General features: G+C 36.6%; 1 protein-coding gene across 1 annotated transcript in view; it reads left to right on the forward strand.

Annotated features, from left to right (window-relative positions):
* EYS (eyes shut homolog) overlaps positions 1 to 22,406 on the forward strand; it is a 956,188-nt gene that overhangs the window by 865,388 nt on the left and 68,394 nt on the right. The window lies entirely within an intron of this gene.

A 22,406-nucleotide genomic window follows, 5' to 3' on the forward strand; every position in this document is an offset into this window, starting at 1 on the left:
GCTGAAATCATATAGATCTCGATAATGTACCTTAATGTATGGCTTTGTTAGCTTACTTTTTGCTGCCACCTAGTGTATTTTGTAGTATATAGCAAAAGCAAGTTGAACATTTTGTAAAAGGGGCAGTGGTCATAAAAGTGATGAGATTTGAACTATTTATCATATAAGAGAGAGAAAAAATAGACTATTTTTGTCTAACAGTACAGAATTTCTCCCCATTGTAATGCAGCTCCACTGTACTTGCTCTGTATGTTCTTGTAGGCATTGTTCATCTCTTTTGACCCTGTACCTTTATTTAGTATCATTTGTCTCATCCTAAGTAAATTTTCTTAATTCTTTGTAACCATTTGATTCATCTATGAGTTGTGCAGTCTTTTAACTCATATACATACATTTATTAACAGTCTTTTCATTATTCCTGTGAAGACATTTCCTCTAGAATACAAAACATAACTTGAATTGTTTGTTTAAAATAAAATAGCGGAAAGCTGAAACATCTTACATTAAGAAGATTCAGTTTAATAGCTGGGTCTTACAACATCGATTTCTGACAAATATGCCTTGCTTGGCATTTGCTTGCAAGGCACGGTGAGCCTGAAAATTTGATTAAAAATGAAAGCTAGCCAGCTGACAAGAAAGTAAGCATTTTCGGGATTGAAAATACTCAAAATACAGTGAACATTCTTCACTGTCCAGCTGGGCTGCTCTAAGGTTCTTTTACCTGTGTAAGCAACTTTCATATGACTAACTGCTATGATTATTAGTAGCTGAAATCCATCTTGTAATTAAAGTGGTTGTTTGTCAGGTTGCCAGTGTCTGTATTCCTTGTTCTTTCCTCATAAATACCTTGATAAAGAGTGAAATGAGCAATAAAATATGTTCTGAAATAACTCTCATTTGCTTTGTACTGCATTATTATCAAAACATATGCTGATACTGATTTTAGCTTGTAGTAGGTAGGTTGAGATCATCTTTGAACAAAGAATTCTGCTTCCAGCACAATATTTATTTTCTCTGTTTTTTAAGGAATCTGAATCTGACAGCTGTTTGTGTTCTGCCACAAATATTATTGTAACGTGGATTGTTCTGGTTTAGGAGTAGTCTAATAAATTAAAACATTCAGTAATGGTTGATATATCAGTTAAAGGATTTCATAAAAGTGTCTTTTCATATTTTTAAAAATACAGAATATCATACTGGATATAAACTCTGTACGGTTTAGTCACAAATGCCTGTGAATATTTCAGAAAAGGGACAAGTACTGGGCAAAGGAAAATAGGATGCAGAGAATTGTTTTTAATCTTGTTGGCTTGATATTGCTAAGCAACAGGATTGTACTGCTTTAGGGTCCTCTCATGACAGGAGTAAGTGTTGTACACTTATGACAATGACTGCCTACTTGAGGACCTGAAGAGGCAAGGCTGTTCCTTTCTGGGAAGCCATGTAAGCACTGACCTCTGGAATACTTTTATATTGACTGAAAACCATATTCCTAGGCTGGCAAATAAAATCTTTTGTTTCTGTGGACATAGATTTTTTACATTTAATAGTGTCCAAATCAGAATCATGCATAAGATTAGCTAGACCCCTGAATCTCTCCCTTGAATTTATTAAAGTCTGAAAAAGCATTCAGCAAGATAAACACAGTGGTCCCTTCAGCTTTTTTTTTGAATGTGTGCAAATGAAGCAAAGAAAATGGGGAAGAAGAGGCAAAAGAAAATCCTTTACTCTTTAACTGCTCCTCATAATGTATTATAGGTGGTAGGAAAAAACAGTAGTGTTTTGTAGAATGATACTTCATTGCATTGTGATCAGTGAAGGAGAGTGAAGTAGCACAATGCTGAAGAGAACATCTGAGACACTAAAAAGAAGAAAAAAGATAGAATTTACGATACAGAAGTGGCATAATTTTAACATCCCATGCATTATTAAATAGCCTGTGATTTTTGGGTTACATTATGTCTGTGCTATTTTAAGAAATACATAAAAATACTGCGCTGTATTAGTTCAATAAAGCTCTTATGTAACTGTATAAAATTGCAGTATATTACTGCAAATGTACAGAGGCTTATTGCAGTGGAGTACATTAAGATAACACTAAATGAAGTGCATCATAATATATACAATAAACTGTGTGGTAGTTTTGATTTATCGTATTAGTATAAGAGCATTATTTTATCCTGATGACCACAAAGTTTACATTAAGACAGTTGCCAGAATCATAAACATTACAAATTGTCATAAAGCAGTTCTGAAACCTGGCGGATGAAGCTGCTTGACTGTGCTGCCTGGTACTTAAGTGTACTACTGCAAATAGCAAAGCTTGGGGTAGCCAGCCGTACTCTGATAACAAATTGCAAATGCACAAAACATTTGTAACATGCTGGGCAGGCTTTCATTTACTAAAACAGTTCATTCCCCAATTGTACGTACAATGAAATTACCAGAATGTTGTTTAACTTTTAAAGCATTTAAACATAATGAAATAATCTTACAAATCATGGTCTAGTGGTACAAATCTTGTCCTTGGGCTTTTGGGACAAGAAGACCCCCCAGCATATACAGAAAATGCTGGTTAGCTCATCAGGAGGAAGTGAATTCAGGAATACGCAGGTACCATTTGTCAGTCCTTCTCACAGATACGTGTTAGGAGTGGGGTAGCAGTGAAACGCCCTCATCTTTTCAGCCTGCAAAGGAGCACAAAAACTGCAAAAGCTACCAAGCTATTGAAATTTTCAGGCTTTCTGTTTATATCTTTATCATCTCCATAGTATTTGAGCAAGTGCTAAAACAGATCAGTTACCATGGTGTTCAAATATTAGATTACCAGCTCCATCTCCTTCTGTTTATTAACCACCTGTTATAATAGGACCCAGTCCTCAATGGCTTCACAAGGCACTGCCTGAGTGATTATTAACATATAAAGTTAATACACTTTCATTAATATACCATTTGGGACTGATTTTATCTTTCTAAAAATAAAATGAGGAAAAAGAGAAAGAAATGCTTGCTTCCAGCAGCATTTTTAGTTTGAATTTCCCCAGTGATTACTTTTGAAAGATGAACTATAGTATTCTTTCAGGGGTGAGCTTTTTTTCTTCCACTTAGAGAGTATCAATCTTTATTTGCAAGTTATTTTTACACGACTTTCACCATCATCTGCACCAGTCAGCATTCATGACATTTTCAAACGTGTACCCTTTTTTTATGAGTGACGGGCATTCAAAATGGCACTAAAAGGAAAACTTTTCCTCCAGTGTCTCATCCAGTATATCATCTTGTTTAGTCTTAGGTTTATCTACTTTGGTTTTCAATAAGTTTGCATGTCTAATTGTGATAATGATACTTGCCTACTAGATATTTTCTCTTTTGTCCCTTCTGATCTATGTTAGTAATCAGCAGTGCCTTGGAGTTAAAAGTCTCAGACTATTGTGGGTTTCTTTTGGTTGTTTATATGTGAACTTGTATTGTTCTATAGTTATTAATAAACTTTTCTTTAATCCAGTCATACTACTCATGTTCCAATTCCTTTAGGAAAAACATGTTTATTTTAAAACAATAATTGAAGATAATGGAACATATGTATGCACATTAAAGCTAGCTAGCTTGTGTGTGAACTTCAGTGAAGGCAGTCCAGTTTTACAGAAAAGTTTTCTGGGAATGTTCCAAGGGCTCAGGCAGACTTCTACAGAATGTCCTGAAGCCTTTATTACACCAGTGATGTTTGGCTAGTGATATTTACATGAACGGCATTTTCAGCATACTAACACAAGGCAAGTGACATTCCCATTTGAGCTTGATTTCAAATACAAATAACAAAATAATTTTGCATTCAGCAAATTTTGCATTCAGCAATTTTCAACTTTCCTTTCAACTGAAAATCTTCCAGTGTTGAGAGGCAATAAAAGAATGTATCTCTCCAGCCAATATTTGCTGAGGAGTAAATATTGCTAAATAGGATATGGAAATATTAGATCATTCCATTGTATTGCTAGTGTTGGATGAGTCTATGAGGAGACTCAACACTGGTTGTTTTAACAGAATTAATTTTAAATATTTAGCTGGGACCTACCTGTAACATATTTCCATAGTGATTCCTGTATTTCCATAGTGATTTCCATATTTCCATGTTGATTTTTTTTATCCCGCCCATAAAAATGTAATTATACCTATTTTACAGAACTTTGTCACGGAGAAAGCTTGGTTTCCCTTTAGTGAAGAACTGTTAAAATTCAAAGTTGAGTCTTGCTTCCAGCTTGAATCCCTTTAATTCCTAAAATTCAAGTATGGTGGTCTTTCTAGCTCAAGTTGGTCAGGCTATCAGATCTCATCAGGCAGCTTTGCAGGTGGTATGTCATAATAAAGCTATTGCTTACTTAAGTATACTCATCAGTGAAAACATCATCTGAAGAGATTTACCCAAGGTCTGAAAACTGTGGAAGACTTTTCTCAGCACTAAAGCTCCTACCGCTTTCTAATCCTACTGCATCTTCCATATAAATGCAGTGGGACTCATCACAAACTGAGCAGTAATGTGCCTTGTACCATCAGAAGCATTTATTAAAAAAAAAGTTTGAATTTTGGTCTCTGTTTGGCAGTCCAAGATTTACCAGTTTTAAAACATAATTTTCAATGGTAACTGCTTTTCTTGAGAAATGAGAGATATCACAGTCATCAGAACAGGAGACATTTGTACCTTCAGGACATTTGTAACACTGAATGAACACTGATGCTTGCAGACTAGACAGCAGGAAGCCTAGTTTAGATTTTATCAGTTTTGTCTGCCTTAGCAGTTCCATTAGCGGATTTCTAGAAAAACTGACATGATAGATGAGAATGTAAATTCACAGAGTTCCAGGTGAATGTCATGTTTTCTTATCGCTATTTCCAACCTTAACTTTTTTCCCCATAATATTATTTTTGCATATATTTCAGAAATGGCAAATGGCCCTGTACAATCAGAATGTGTTCATATCCTTATCATCAGTGCACAACAGCTCTGTGAAACAAATTTCCTTAATCTGCCTTGAATGGAAACATATTTAGAAACAGACTTAATATTATTTTACTTGGTACCATCTCAGAATATTATTAACTGCTTTCTAAAATAGACAATTTTAATGGTGTAAAGACAGCAGAATGTGACATAATAAGCAAGGCATCATTTTGATTTCTTTCACTACACAGAACATAGCCTTTTCTTAACTTTCTTTAATTCATTACTTTTAATTGAATATGCATTTTAATGATTGTGAAATCACTTTTAAACATTGACTCAGATACAGACATAAAAGGTGACCTGAAATTGAAAGGGAAAGTTGCAACTGCATTATAACATATGCATATGTCTGCTACCAGGCATAAGCACATGTCTAATGCATTGGTATTGTTTACCTGTTCTCCCTCATATGCCAGAGTTTGGAATACCAAAAACCTTTATTCCACTTAGGGCAAAGAATTAGGACACCTGGTTCCCTGGATCCAGAGGCCCCTCCTGTCTTTCCCAAAGCTCACCGTTAGTAAGCCCTCCTCACAATATTCCCTGCTACAACTCGGCTCTTGGCATTGCTCAAGGTGCACTGTAACATTTTGCTATTTGCTTTACTGCTAAAGGCTGGTCCTTGGCCATCCATGACAACTGTGAAGAGTTGTATAAGAGTTCTCATAATAGTGAGTGAGTGATAAAGAAGTGGATGGAAATTTGTTACAAAGAAAGTTAATAAATATTAAAAAGTAATATACGTTAAAAAAGAGGGGAAGATCTTAACTTTGCTTGTGGAATGGCTGGCTCTGAATAAGCTGTTACCACTCAGGAAAGAGGTTTTGGAACTTTATAATATTCTGTGAAATAGCTTTTGAATATTCTATGAAATATAGGTCTGTGCTCACTAGCAATTAAAAAAGCAAAGAGCAAAGGAAGGTAAAACAAACAAAAAAAGAAAACAACATGGTGCAAGAATGTGAATTGATAGAGCTCCATTACCTCACATTCTTTTTGTCATTTTAGTCTCTCATCTTGGAAAGGATACTGTTGAATTAGAGAAGTTATGGGGAAAAAAGCAACAAGGATGATCAAAGGAAAGGAATGTCTCTGTTCACCAGATGATTGGCCTGAGATTTTTCAACATGGAAAAAAGATGTTTGAAGAGTGTTACGAAAGGTGTCTGTAACAACATGAGAGACATGAGGAAAGCAAATAGGCAATAATTGTTCACTTTCTAATGTAAGAACTTGTGTGCATCACATGAAACAAGGAGAGAGAAATTCAAATAAATGTAGATAAACGTAGAAGGCCTGATTCTCAGATCTGTTGCAACAGTTGTGGACTATGGCAAACGCAGTGGATTGCACTTTGGCAATAGGACTATGCATAAAATCAAAGATATATGAAAACTTCCTTAGTATAGCTACATCCACATACCTTGTGCTTTGGTTAGGATTTAGAGATAGAAAGTTCTTACTGTTTGTCCTCTCAGCAGCAACTGGCTTCTTTTGTGGAAATGAGAGACTGTGAATAAATAAAGTACAAACTTCAACTTAATCTAATGCATGAGGGACCTAGTCTCTAGAGAATGCTAGTTCCCAAAGAAAAATTCTCATCCTCTCAGATCTTGCATAAAATTCAATTCATAAGAAAATTAATCTAGTGTCTTTTCTAATATCTGTCTTAAAGTAGACCATTTCATCAGTGAGAAATGTATACAGTATTAGAAGTCTCAAGGTGATAATAATAATAAAAGAAATATCAAAACTTCTAAATGAAAACATTTTCTGAAGAGAAAGACCTTTTATGTCTTTCTTTTTGCTGTAGAATGTGAGGGAGTGTATTGTATCTAGGATTTTCACTTTTCAGTTCTTTTCCCTTTGCCACTCATAAAATTTCAAGTCTTAATTTTGGAAATATTACAGAGTAGCAAAAGAAAAAATGGCATGTATTTCTGCTATCCTGCATTGCTTCAGATTTGGAAGTACAGCCCGGTGTCACACAGCCCAGTGTTGGTGTATTGAAGTCACAAGACAGTTCCTAGAGGGAAACAGTTACAGTTTCATGAATGCATGCCATATAAGCTAATAAAGAGTATGGCTTTGTGTGCCTGGAGGAAGAAAGGCTTTTCAAACTTCTTCCATGAATTGTAAGGCGCATCAATGTGTCAGGTAGATCAGTAGTTCTTTTTCATATCTCGGAAAAGAAAGTGTATGTAATACTGCTCCATCTGCCATGGCTCTTTTGCTGACAGATCACTAGCTTTCATTCACAGGTCAGAGCACAGCTGTTGATTTTGTGGACCAGTGTGAACATTGTGCTAATTCCTTCTGAGGCAGTGCAAAGGAATTCTTTTTTTCTTGTCATCAGACTGGCTGAAATAAAGGGGTCTTTCTTACCGTATCTCTAGGATCTGTTTGGATAAACTATGTTGTTACAATATGACAGGCGGAGGCAATGTGCTGCAGGTCGTGTTCTTTGGAGAGTCCTGTTCCCAGACAGGCTGGAGTGCGCAGTGACTGCAGAGGAATGTATTCTGTTGAAATGATGACAAATGACTAGCTCGGGTAGTAAGAAGACAATACCTTTTCTCCGGGATCCTTAACCTTCATAAAATAGGACATAATACTGTTCCAGACACTGGCTGCAACTGTTTAAGAATGAGAGAGTGCACACTACTGGCAGTCCTCTGCAGGTGGAGATGTATGGTGGAAGTAGTGATTAATGTATGATTTGTGATCCTATATGATCTATGCTAGGTGATTCCCAGATGAATTCATAGTGTTAGTGCTCCTCACATCTAATTTTATTCCACGAACAGCACAACTTAGCCATGCATACAACGGGATATTTGATAAATCACAAAAACAGTGTTAAAGGGACTCTGCAAAAGCTATGCTCTTCTTGTCTTCTCTAAAATTTCAGATTTATGAAGTCCTATGTAAAATCGATGAGCTTTTCTTTCTTTTTTTGCCTTTATTTTTTGCATAGGAATATTGCATGTTTGGGACATAACCTCAATGCTTTGGATAGAAATGATGACTTATAGGTAAGATAGAAGAATATACCACAGTCTTAGTTGCAATTGCATACCTTACAGAATTTTTAAGCCATGTGAACCACTTTCTATAAAGTATCTTGTAATGTTACTTGTAACTTTTACTTGGACAGCTTCAAATAATCTTGGTTTACTAACTCTCTTCAATGTGTTTTTTTTTTTACTTTCAGCATTTATTACAAATATTACCACTGTACGTTGGTTAGTCTTTAATAGTAAGTGCAGTTATGGCTATATGTATGCACTGTGCTGTATAAGACTGCTTTTAGCAATGAAAAATTACACCTTCACCAAAACATCAGAAGCTGCATGGTATTCTCTCTTCGCAAGTGATGCTGCCATAGCTACCACCTGTGTAGCTGAACAATTACAGTGGTCGAAAACCTTACCATAGAAACACCCTACCAATGAATCACTCCATTCTTCCAGTACTGCGGTTTTTAGTCTAGCAGAAATACAGTTGCTGGAACACAGGAAACACGTAAATGATACCTTGGTGTAAACACTTTTTAGACTGTACTAGCAGACATAGAATTATATTATTTGCAGAAAATACGTTTAAAGGTAGCCATCCCAGTTACATAAATTTCTACCAGAAAAGATTCTGTGCACTGCAGAACCTTGGAGGACTCAAGCCAGCTCCTTATAACTACAACACAAACTGTTCTTACTCTTTTTTCTTTACCATCGCAGTGCAGATTCAATCCCAGCCAAGATATTTTGTGTTCAACTGCAATCAACATAAACCACTACCAGAGTTCCCCTTCCCACAAATATCATTGTGACCTGAATTTTATTGCTGTGTAACAAATTAAAAGATTATGAGTATTACAATATTTAAAAACATCTCAGTCTCTGATTTCTTTGACACCTTAACAGTGTAAGCAGAGAAGGGAACTGCAATTTTAAAGTAATTTCCTCACTCATCACGTAATGGAAGATACTAATTAACTATAATTATTGATTTTGAGGAATATACTTTTAATAATTCAGTAGAAAAATGGTTTGTAAATGCTTATAGTCAACAGTGTTTTATATCAGTTGCAGTTAAACATCTGTTCAGGACCTTGTCTCATAAATGAGGCAATATCAATTGACCTAGCAATTTATGTCATTTTTTATGACATACCATATTTATATAGATCATATATTAAATGTTCTAAGTGAATATTAACTCAGCAAAGTAAGGATTTCACCCAGTATTGCAAATTCAAAACTTAAAATGAAAATAACTGGAAAATGATTCCTGTTGATAATATATTACCTTGTATTTATCTACCCATAAATGCACCCCAATTTATCACAGAGGTTATGGCCCACAGAGATGGCCCACAATTCAGTCATAGCTATACCCCAGGAGGAATTCCAGCCTTCTTGAACCTTTTTCTTCAATATCCAACACATAAAAAACAATTACTGCCTTTACCTACAAATCCAAGATTTTTTATTTTTATTTTGAAGGCATTTGATTTGTAGCACAACCTGAGTTGTTACACAACAGTATATTTTTGTGTATTAATTTGTCAGGATTACAAGATCTCGAGTAAGGCAATAACTCTTTTTTCTTTTTTGCAATAAAGAATAGGACTTGCATCAAAGAATTCAGCTGGTTTACCAGCTTCTGTAGTCACTAAGTGGTTTCATGGAGATCTTTGTCTGCATTAAAGCATCTGCCACTGTGCTGAAGATTATGATCCTCCTGAAACCAGTCAGCTGGTTCAGATGCAAACTGAACATTCCCACAGTGGTCTGACTTTTCAACAAGTTGAAAGCTATTGTGTTAGATATTCAGGCACAGGTAGGAGTTTCAAGAGAAACATATTCTTTGATATGAAAGCTATTTAGTTGTAGGGGACCTCAACTCTATGGAACTCCCTTCTAGTCCAAAACCACTTAAAAATGCTTTACAAAGCATGTCAGAAAATGGAATTAGTTAACAGAGAAATTGTTCTCCTTTGACTAATAGTTATATGATTCATTTGGTTAGCCCAAATGTCATTTGTATTTTTAATTTTTATGCATGTAAAATAAAAATACCAGATAGGATTCTATCAAATTCTCATGATTCTAGGGCAATTTTTGTTACATGTCTATTAAAGACTTTAAGTACCTGAGTCTCAGAGAATGGTTCAAACAACCTACTCTCAAGCACCCTGCAATTGCTAAATGTGTGAAATGGGCAGAAGTCCTTAGGCACTCCGTTTTCAACCCTAAGATTTTTTCTGAGGGCATTTTTCACCTCCTTTTCAAAAGCTGAGGAACTTTGCAACTAGCAATGCAAGAGTCAAAGGTTCTTTTGCTCTGGACCAAGAACAGTCATTAGGGGACCCGCCTGTACCCTTGATCAGGCACATGGCAGAAATATAGAACAAAACTGGCGTTCTAGACTGTATCCCTGGGTTACTTCTGGTTTTTTTTTTTTTGGGGGGGGGGGGGAGGGGTGGGGTTGATCAATGAAATTCTAACATTAAAGTATAAGCAGTCCAGAAGTAGAGAACGGGATTCAAGTTTGCCTCTTCTACCTGAGTGCCCCAACATTACATTTCTAACTACGTCTGCTTGTGTTATAGTCTACATCCAACGTTGTGTGTGACTTCTCAAGAGCACCACAGATTTAACAGAGCTATCCTGATTTAGCCAACTGAGCCTCAAAGTTCAGGAAAACTCCAAGCACCTAGTGTTATCACCATATCGTGTGTCCACAAGCAGGATGTTAAACCATCCTCCCCAACCTATTAATTGAGATTTTTGAGAGAAATATTTGGGATGGTAGATCATGCTAACTAGCTCTAATATGTATTTCACTGTTAGGAGCATCGATATCAAAGGAAGAAATTCCTGCAGTAATTTTGCAGCCCAGAGACTTGGTAACTATGTTTGTCATAAGTGGTCTGAAAAAAGTAAAGGGTTAAAGGGTTAAAAATATTCTTTTTGCTGACTTTGTTAGCCCTCTGTCTTATTTTTCCCCATGCTTTTTTTTCACTTTTTATCACTCTCACTTCCATTTTGTAGTGGCTTTGAAACAAACTTGTGACCACAAGGCTTCACAGTTCATCCTGTGCTTGTTTCTGTGAATATGCACAGGGCATGCTTATAAGGCAAAATAAAGAGATAATGGTTGTAAAACAGGCTAAGATCATTTTCATGAAGATAGAATGTGTGGTAATAACAACACAGATCAGTAAACTGAATATATGCTCTGCTTACCCCGAAAGATTAGCAGTCAGAATGAAATGTTGTGCTGCGTTTTCACTACAGCTGGTAACAGTGCTAACTAGATTAAAGCTAGGCTGAATATATGTAATTCTACTTCTGTGATCTCCTCATTTTGCTGTGTAGACATAACCTTCAAACTTTATGGGAAAAATACTGATAGATCTTTCAAATCACTGTCCTTGTAGCTGAATCAGTAGGATAGAAGGTAGCAATGTGCCCTTGTGGCCAAGAAGGCCAATGGTATCCTGGGGTGCATCAGGAAGAGTGTTGCCAGCAGGTCGAGGGAGGTGATTCTCCCCCTCTACTCAGCCCTGGTGAGGCCACATCTGGAGTATTGCGTCCAGTTCTGGGCTCCCCAGTACAAGAGGGATGTGGCACTACTGGAGCAAGTCCAGCGAAGGGCTACAAAGATGATTAGGGGACTGGAGCATCTCTCCTATGAGGAAAGGCTGAGAGAGCTGGGCCTGTTCAGCCTGGAGAAGAGAAGGCTGAGAGGAGATCTTATCAACGTGTACAAGTATCTGAAGGGAGGGTGTCGAGAGGATGGGGCCAGACTCTTTTCAGTGGTGCCGAGCGACAGCACGCGAGGCAATGGGCAGAAACTGAAACACAGACAGTTCCATCTGAACATGAGGAAAAACTTCTTCACTGTGAGGGTGACAGAGCACTGGAACAGGTTGCCCAGAGAGGTTGTGGAGTCTCCTTCTCTGGAGATATTCAAAAGCTGCCTGGATGCAATCCTGTGCAATGTGCTCTAGGTGACCCTGCTTGAGCAGGGTGGTTGGACTAGATGATCTCCAGAGGTCCCTTCCAACCTCAGCGATTCTGTGATTCTGTGATTCTGTGAAGCTGTTCTGTCAGAAGGGTGCAGCTTATATTACAGACTGAAGTGCCACTCATTCGATTCAGCAGAGAACAGTTGTATTCAAAAGCTTTCCTAGCCAGATCTTTAAAATATTCAGACGCTAGGACTAGATACTGTAATATCAGGTCATTATTAGCAATTATTCCAGTACTTTCATTTTACATAGATGGACATGATACTGAGGCACACTAGAAGATAAAAGATGTTCAGAAGGGGTAAAAAAATTCATTTTCATTCAAAGAGTAATATTGTGGCAAATACTGGCTTCAGTGACAGACACTAAATCTTAGTTATGGAGACCATATATCTAGAAAACAATGTAAAAAACATGTCTACTTCTCCACAAAGCTACTCCAAACACCACTATGATTAAATGCAAATCATTGCATACATATTTGCAGTCTGAATTTAGGTTACTTTCATTTTAGTCATTCATTTGCAAGGTTGTGTGTTTTATTTAAAAGAGCAGTATATTTCCCTTCCCCCGAAGTTTACATGCTGAGATTGTGGGTACAGCCAGACTGCTTTTCCTGTTACTTTTCTGTAAAAATGTAAAGGAATGAATTAGCATAATGATATTAAGGGAAAGGAACTGACTTGTTTCTCTGAAGGAAGTCTGGAAACAAAACAAATGGTGCTGAGATAGAATGGTTTTCCTTTCTCTAACATAACTTTTCTTTTGTAATTTTTTTTTTCAAAATAGTCTGTTACTTATGCTGCAAATAAGTCAGACTAGCTGGCTTATGTGACCTGTTGAGTGCATGCTAGGGGGAGACTAATCCTGTAGGATTTTAAGCCAGTTCTATTTGTGAAAAAGGTACACAAATGGCCTTTTTTACCAATTACAAAGATCAGCTGCAAAACAGACTTTTTCTATTACATTTGGTATTAGTCTAGGGTGGTATGTCATCCAACTGTGCTAATTTTCAACTGTGTAACAATTCTAACAGCTGCAGTTCTTGCACATTTGAAAAATTCTAACAGTTTTATAGCATTTGATTTCACACTTTTTAGGGCACCTTCTACCCTTCTTAATTCATAGCCATCATTGAGAAATGTGTGAAATTCAGAGCTGAGGCAGCAATCAAAGTAAAAGGTCAGCCTACAAGACAGAACAACTCAACTATTGATAAAAATATATACAAAAAAAAAACGAAAGCACACAGTGATTGCTAACTTTTGACTTCAAGCAGTGTTTTTAGCAATTCTAGTTCTAGTACTTAGCACTTTTGTGCACTTCCTCGCACTTCATTTCTCATGTTCAAATGGTTGTACAAGCTGAAGCAATTATTCTTCATAAAAGGCTTGTGCAGTTGGTTATACATTATTTTTAATGTGCAGTAGGGAAAAATGAGATAAAAAGGTCAAGATTTGGTCCTTCAAATGCACTTATGTACCTAACTACTTTTTCTTTTCTGCTTTTGTGACTTACCTTTGATGCCATTCGTAAGGGTATGGCAGGGACAACACCTCGCCTCCTGGCAGGGACAGATACACAAACACAAGGCACACTAAGGTTGATACTGAGAGTTTATTACCTCTGCGTCTGAGCGGGGCTTCCGCAGCGATTTCCCAATCGAAGCAATAATGGAGCGGGAGAGTCCCTGGCACCACTGAGCATCGGTCCATGGCGAGGAACACCAGGGGAGCACTATATGAGGTTTTTATGTACTATACTCATGCGCAGTAAGCACACTGAGCTCATCGCTAATCTCGAGTCAAAGCCCAGGTGCAGTGCCACTCAGGCACAGGCTCAGCCACGTGACTACAGGTCAACATGCCCTGTTGATGCTCCTTTTCCCACAGAACAGTCTGGCCAGCTTCCATCACCTATCTCCTTGACATTCTTCTGCATTTTTCCATACACCATTTAATGAATTAGCTTGATCTGAATTAATTGTAAATATTCAGATAGAGCCACAGTCTTCCTGGTTCTTTTGAGAGTTCATAAAATGGGTGAAGGGAATCTAAGAAATTTTCCTTTAGTTTGTACAGTTCAGTTTATATATAAAGAGAAGCCCTGTGCTGCAGAGATTGCCTCTGAGGGCTGGTGGCACCCAAAGAAAGGCTGCACAAAGAAATAGTGCTGTGGCTCTCTTCTCTCTTATTCTTGATGGTAGAGGAAGACATCTGCAGTATGGGTGGGAAGTAAATGAATCTCACAGAGGTGGGTTGAAAGAGACAGAGGCAGGACATCTAGAAGCTTTGTGAGACATTCTGTTCTGAAAGTCAAAAATCTGCTATTCTTTTGTTGTGGAAAGTCTTTATACTACATTCAACATAAACGTACAAAGCCTGATCAAGGGCAGTTTTACTATTCTTGTTCTGAGAGCTGCAAAGATCTAGGGTGCTTAGATGCTTCTTTTGCCTGATCTGGGCACAGATTTACGGATTACTTTTGTATCTGCCCACATTCTGCACTAACAGTGTAATTAGGTACCTCTCCAATGATGAAACACCACTGTTGGGCTGAAGTGAGATAAGAGCTAACTCTGGACTTTATTTCCCAGTATATATGAGATGATTCCTGAAAATCAGTGCTCTTCAAACACAGTGGACCTATTCAGTTACTTCTGGGTTATAAGTCTCCTGTGACTGATAATGGAATATCAGTACCTTCTCCTCTACTTATCAATTTGAGAGGTAAGCAGTCATTACTAACTGAGGGCTGTACAAAGCTCTGTGGGAACATATCAGTGATCTTATTTCACTTCTCTAGAAGTTATCTGTATCAGAGTTAAAGCTCTTGTCAGTCAAAGAAGCCAAAGATTGAAAAGACACAGAGATTTGAATTACCTTCTGGGGCAGAGAAATTCACTTGGTCATTGGTAAGGAAACTTAGTTTATCTGGTGTGTACTGATCAGAGAATTTGGTTAATCTAACACCTTTCATAAGCAGTAAATTCATGAAAAATATGGCAAGTGGAATTGCTGGTGTCATTCACATAATCACCTCAAGCTTCTAAATAGGTTTAAATTCATGTGTTAGTAAAAATGAACTCAGTCTACAACATTCCTAGGATTTTGCTGCAGCATCCTATGATGTATGTATTTAGTCATTAACTTCATTTGACCAGGATCTTGAAAAAGTCTTTTGTATAGGCAAATGGCCTTTAGCTGATCTCAAGTTACAGCTTAATTCACTCTTTTGAAGAATGTGCCAACTTCCAGATTGTGTCCTGCACTGCCATCTTCATTGCTTAGATTGGTGGCACATTTCTTATATATTAATAATCCCACCATAACATGGAACAAGAAAAATATATTGTTTAATACATATTAGTTTTCATTATTATTTAATCATATTTGCTATGATGCATATGGAGAAGGAATATGGGGCTACATTTTACTAGCCACTGTGCAAACCCAGAGACTCTCTGTCCAAGAGTTCTTACTGCTTTGAGGAATGGTTTGCAGACTTGAATATTATCTTCTCCTGTGTCAGCTGAAAGTCAAAAAAACCCAGCAAGCTTCCAGGTGCATGGATAGACAATGTAGTTGAAGACAACTAAAAAATGACAGACCACATAGGCTTTGAACAGGCAAGGTGGAGAGATGTGATTTTGTCATTAATATTAAAATACTGATAAAAAAGTATGGCTTGTAGTCAGCCCTTAAAAGGAAAGCTGTTCTGTCCCAGCTAAAACTTCTTGTGACTGTTAATTGTCAGAGAAAAAGCATAATGCATGCATCTGCAGCCAGTTTTATATTTTCTTTAAACATGAGCCACAAGATACAAATTATCTTTCAGATTCAACGGAGATGTTTTGGAAATCATAGAGAAAAATAGGGTGCAGACGTAGTGTGGGAAGATGAACCTTTTCAGAAAGGAGTTATTTAGGTTTTCCTTCATAAAGTTCATTCAGAATTTATTATTTCACATAATCTGTAGGATTATTAAGCAAAGGGAGTGTCCAAAGTGTTACAAAATATGAATGTTACAAAATAATACCAGATAAAAGCAGCTATGGTTTACCTTGTCTCTCTTGTCTCTGATGTTAGCTTTTCATGGAGCATTATGTAATTGCTGTTTTTATTCATAGCTTAGGGTGCTTTGCATTTTAAGTGCTGTATAAACATTAAAGCTCATGTGGCTTCTGTGAATATTATACTATGTCATACCCATATGGTAAATTATCTCCATTTTTTAAAGTTAGAAACAGAAAGTTCAGAGACTGAGCTGAAACTAGAAGACATAAGATTGTACCTAGGATTAGAAAAAAGGTTGGGCCACTGGGATTTTCAGAAGGTATTGGGAAGTAATTGTGTGAACAGAGCAAATTGCTATGAGGAAGGTGCTGCAGTGGTAGTTCAAAACCCAAGTTAAGCTCCTGGGGATTCCTGACTTCCACCCTTGCATACAGACCAGGCCTACAGGAAAGTCCTGCTAAGCGCTCTGTATGATTCAGAATGTTTTTAAGAGGAAGGATAATGAGTGTAAAACAGGTAAGGAAATGCTGAGCCACTGACTCTTAGAGCTCCAAACAGGTAGAAGAACTAGTGACACTGCAATGAAGAGATTATTATGAAATCCTCTTTCAGTAAATTGGGTTCAGAATGGGATGGGTAGAGTTTGCATCTCTGAAAGTTCAAAATAATGCATAAATAAAATATGTACATTTTAGAGACAGAAAACAACTGTTAGAAAAAAATTAGAGAGGAAACTATTGCCTTTAGGTATATACAAACTTTCTGGTTTTACAGTGGACTGCTTCTGGATTTAGATTATACTGATTATAGTTCAAAATTATTATGTTGTGAATTTAAGGTAAACACTGTTATTTCATGAACTATTCAAGGTGTTCTTCAATTTTGTGATTATCCACCTCCTCATGATCAGTCCTTATGATCAGGAGTAAACTTGCTCTGTGAGGAGAGACTGACATCTTTGAGACGACTGAATTACATAGTTCTACAACCTGAAAATTCATCTAACATTGCAATGATGAATGTTTTTGTGCTAAAAGTTTGTTTTAAAATTCCAGCAGAAATGAATAAGAGTATGCAATGGAAACAATGAAAGTACCAATATGCTACACGCTTACTAATGTTCAGCGCTACTGTGCTGGCTACAGCGTTCATGAGTCTTGCTGCAAGTAGTAGATATATTGAAGTAAATGCTGTTTAGGACTTTAGTGACTGCTGGGAGAGGCTGCAAACTTGCTGTCATAAAAAAATTATGAGAGAGATTTTCAAAGGACAAAGGAATTAGGCTGCATGGGCTTTCAGTGAGGTTGAGACCTTGTGCTGTTGTAAATATTTACGTGTTTTCCTGGCAGTGTTCAATAAAGTGATAATTTTTTATTATCAAAAGCATAGCCTTTTAAGTATTTTTTTATCTTTCATTTTGTTTTCATAAATAAAGCTTAGCAGATGAAAAAATCTATTTACTATTTTTCACATGCAACACAAGGACAGGAAAGAGAAAAGTTAGATTTAACTAAAAAGGCTGAGGAGATTGAGGAAAGGGAGAGGGTTGCCTAATTACAACCCTTGCACTGGACCCGGCCTGACAGACCATTATGCATTTTCTTAGATGTGGTCAGGAAGAGGATTGCTGACCGCCTAAATTGTTCTGACCATCCATAGTTTGCTGTATTTATTCCTGAGGGATCCATAGTCCCTCCATGATTAGGTGACTGGATGTGCCGCATATCACAATTGCATATTGTCTTGTGTGACAGGAATGATCATAATTGTTAGATAACATGATAGGGCTTTTTTATACATCTGATTTGTTAATGGATATGTATTCTTCTTATGCTGGGAAATTGCCTGCATAGTCCCCATCTGAGCAGAAAAATGGCCTTAAAGAGGCTTTATAAAAGACTCCACAAGAGGCTTCGTTGTCCTGAGAAGCTGGATACCACAGTGCTAGAAATTTGAGTATGTCTTAAAATAAATTTTAAAAATCCTAAATTCCTGAGAATATTCCCACCTTTGAAGCTTTGAAAGAGTAATTTGGCTAATAAACAGGAGCTCTTCCTCCTTCATCATTTCCGTAAAGGAAATGCTGCCCTTCCCAAGCCATAACTAACTCAAACACAATTTTGGTGACTGTTCTAAGGCTCAGGTATCATTTCAAGAGTGCATACTTATTCAGGGAAGCTCAAATACATATGCCCAAGAATGCTAAGATTAAACAGGTGCTTATTGTTGTCTGATTGGAATGGATTAAGCATCTGTTTAATTGAATTTCTTAACTGGGTCCTATAAATTAGTTTTCTGTTTGAGATGAACTGTTTTGTATGCAAGGGTCTCTTTCTTGTATATTGGCAACAGGGAAATAAGGTGTTGGAACTTTTCTCACTCAGTTTTGAAGTAGAATTAAAACTTTTGCACTCAAATCATTTTAACCTGGATCAAAGAATTCGGAGATATAGTTTAAATGTGAGTTCCATAGTAGAATCAGACACTAATCCATTCTATAACCAACGCAACTGTGAGTATAAGTCTGCCTCAAACAAAATTTAGAGCAAAAGTTTTTTTCATGAGTGCACCCAACCAATTTGGAAATATCTTCCCTAGTAGTTTTCAAAACCAATTTAGTTCACAAGTGATTTAGGCTTGGTTTAAAGAGAGCCTGTCAGTGGTTGTTTGTATAAAGAGAAGCAGTTTAGAAACTGCTTCCGGTGACAGGAAAGGAAATTTAAAGTGAATCACCAGAGCTTGCAGAATAATATTTCCTAATAGGAGAAAAAAAAGGATTCAAAACAGTAAAGCTAACAAAAACACTAAGACCTAGAGAAGATACCATAATTGAGAAAACCTGGGTGAAAGTACTAAAGCAGCAGGAAAGCTGAGTTGATTTTTTGGAGCTCTATAATACAAAGAAAAATTGGCAGATATGTACTAGAAAATCACCTGCTGTGCACAAGGAAGAAATACCTCTTTTATATATAGTCCTTTGATATTTTTAAGGTTATTGATCAGATAAGATTATTCTTCTGGCTATAGTGAGTTTCTATGGATTTGGCCATTGCATGAGGTTTTCAAAAGAAGATCTGAATCATTTTTACATTATGTTAGTATTTTCCAGGAAGAGATTTAACCATTCTTTGCATGAAGTGTAATTCGTATTAAAGTTTAAACTGATAAAGTATGATGCTCCTTTTAAGTTTCCAGTAGTTTAAAACAGAATTGCACTAGCAATAAATAATAATAATAATTTAAAAATAAACTGAATTACATCCAGCGTTTATTGACTGAAGTAGCCTGGAAAGCTGTTCCTTCCAGCAAACTTCTCTGTCTTTGTCACAGACGATATAGACATGACACTAAAAGAGCTTGCTGTGTTAAATATTGAACCCACTACAACAAGTAGCTTTTGAAATTCTCATTCAGTATAGCACTGTCAAGGTTAAAGTGTTTAGTGCATTTAGTTTCGCTGAAGCCCCCTCACATACAGCTAAAAAAATGACATTTACGGTGCTTTCAGTGGGGATCACAGAACAGCTGAAAGATCTGTAAATAATAATATTCCTACTTTATAGACAGAAAAAGCATGAGCATATAGAAAACTGCTATGCCTTGGAGAACTACACTGATGTATCACTAGGTACTGTACAAATGATGTCTGTGATACAATGTACAGAGGACTTATAATCTTTATTATAAAAAAGGGAACTAACAGTCAAAAACTGAGTTTAAACACAGCTGTGACTGGATTATTAGCATGTTATTATCCAGTCCCCTCTGCATACTTCAACATTTAAAAAAACCTAAGGGATGAAATTTTGTGTTGTCTACTAAGGGTGTCACCCATCTTATACAAAACTTTGATTTCTTCAGATCAGATTTAGTACTGATTCAAGGGGAAGAATTCCTACTACTGAATTACCAGTGTTGTGCCATACCATGTAAGTGCTTCTTGATGATTTTCTTTCCAAGCTGCGGTCTAGTCCAAAGATCAAAGAAATATTTAAAAATGGGAAATAGTAATGAAAAGTGTGTCCCTTACCAATTCAGAGGAGGATTATAAGAAGATGGGAGAACAATTTATCTACCTTAAGCCTATTTCTTCATATGCCTAAAGGTTGGTGACATGAGGTTATGGTGCCCTGGGAGTTTTACTCTTGTCTCTTCCATCCCTTCTCTATAGGATTTCTGTCTTTTCTTCCATTTTCTCCCACTGTTTATGACATTGCTCCTTCATATGTTTCTGGATAGCTAGGTTTTTTCTCTGTCTGCATCAGGAGTTTGTCAGTACACCACTTAAAATTTGGAGCCTTTTTTGATATTATATAAGCCATGGCTGCCTGATTTTCTTTTTATGACTTATAAAGCTGCATCTACATTAGCAGATAATGTAGTTCAATAGGAGTAGATTTACAGGGCAAATTAGCTGGTGCTGAGACCCAACATCCATATTATTCTTGATTCAAGGAGCTTTACTTCAGACTTGATCTGTTCTGGCCCATGGACTGAATGCCCATTAGCAGCTGGAGTACCCAAGGCACGCTCCTGGAGAGAATCCTCTGGTTTAGGTTCATCTGGAAGAAATTCAGTTCATGAACTCTGAGACCATTCCACATTGTGAACTGAAGCATTTCAATGGGGACAGCTTGAGATTTGCTTCAAAAGCACACTTCTGCTCTGAACTAAAACATCAATATAGACATGTAACACATCTCAGCAACACATTCTAAATTTGTTTCCAATTTTGCAACTTCAAAATTCTGATATTTTCCTTGTTGATTCTGTCAGGCACTATTCACTTTCTTCAGTTCCTAGATATAATTATCCAATGTCTTTTCCTTGGAGCCATTCACAGCTGTACAGTGCAGGCAAAAGAAATTACCATTTTGATTTGCTGGCTGTTTTCATTTGCTTCATACTTATGTAAAGAATAGCAGGATAGTATGAAATTGTGAGTCCCACTTGGGAGAAGAGAAGTCCTCAGTCTTTAGAGCATTTATGTATTTTTTCCAACCAAGATTAATTCAGTGGAATATGGGAGACCATGTCCTTTTCTTAATCAGGTACAGTGAAAGATTGCTTTGGGAAAGAACAACAATAAGTTATTTGGGACATCACATTTCAGTATACTAATTCTTGTGAATTGGCTGTGATATTTTTCCTGTATGGTTAGCTATTATATTGTCAAGCTACATATTATTTTGGATAACTTTTTAAATCTATTTTCTTTGCCTCACTGGGAATCATTCTTCTTTGTTAGTAGGATGTTATTATGACAGGTTAACATCAATATCGAAATGTTAGAATATTGCTCATTTTAATAAGAATAAATTCCTCACAATTTTTATGAGAACTGTTATTCTTAATCATCTACAAAATACTAAGAATAAGACTATAAAAAGAAATTCTAATATTGATGTATAGTTCAATAGAACAGTTGATGAAATTTTGTTTTTTTTAAGATGAGGACTAAGGTCTGTGTATTTTGGCAGTCAGCAGCAATGATCCTTCTTCTATATAAACAGACAGAAACACTTTTGATACCTAGTTTTAAGAAGATTATCACTGCCAATTGCAAATGTCCAGGAAGAACTGAGCCTATTGTTGCTTTTTTAATTAGCTGAACTACATAATGCTGATATTAAACCAGTTGAAAGCAGGCTCTTCAATGCTACACAAACTAAAGCAATTCAGTCTCTCATTTACATTCTTCTCCCAGTGTCTGCAGCAGACCTATAAATAGAATAGGCTACATGCAGAAATTTATTATTGCAGCTGATAGCAATTTTCTTTTGCAAAGGTGTCTGGAGGCACTATTCATGAGATTCATGCTGGTAGACTTTCCAGCTGAGATTTTCACTCCCCCAAAACTGTAGGTGGTCAGTTTAGAAATAAACTAATCAACTGTTATACGCAAAGACTGTCAGAAGACTTACTTATTTTCTTCTTTTAGTAAATGCAGGAGTTCTCTCAGCTCTAGATTATTTTCTGTAACCCAATTGTCTGGATATTATAAGCAGTGGGCACATTTTTAGAAATCACATTTATCTGACATTTTGTCACTAAACTTCCTAATGATTATGCTATTATCAGGAAAAACATAAAGACTGTGGTTTGATATAGCTCACATCATGCCTTCTGTATTCAGACCCACGGGCACATGTGACCTTATCAAGTATAAGACAGACACATTTCTGTTCAATACTGAGTATGTGTGGTAATCACATAAACTGACCTATGTAGCTGTCATCTAATTTCACTCATAAAACAAGGGAAAAAAGCAAATAAAGCCTCCAATGAAACTGATATTTATAGTAAGCGATAGCTTGGAATGCCTTACACTACTGCTTTTCCTATCTGATTTT

This window comes from Apteryx mantelli, chromosome 3 (assembly GCF_036417845.1).
Source record: "Apteryx mantelli isolate bAptMan1 chromosome 3, bAptMan1.hap1, whole genome shotgun sequence".
Taxonomy (NCBI): Eukaryota; Metazoa; Chordata; class Aves; order Apterygiformes; family Apterygidae; genus Apteryx; species Apteryx mantelli.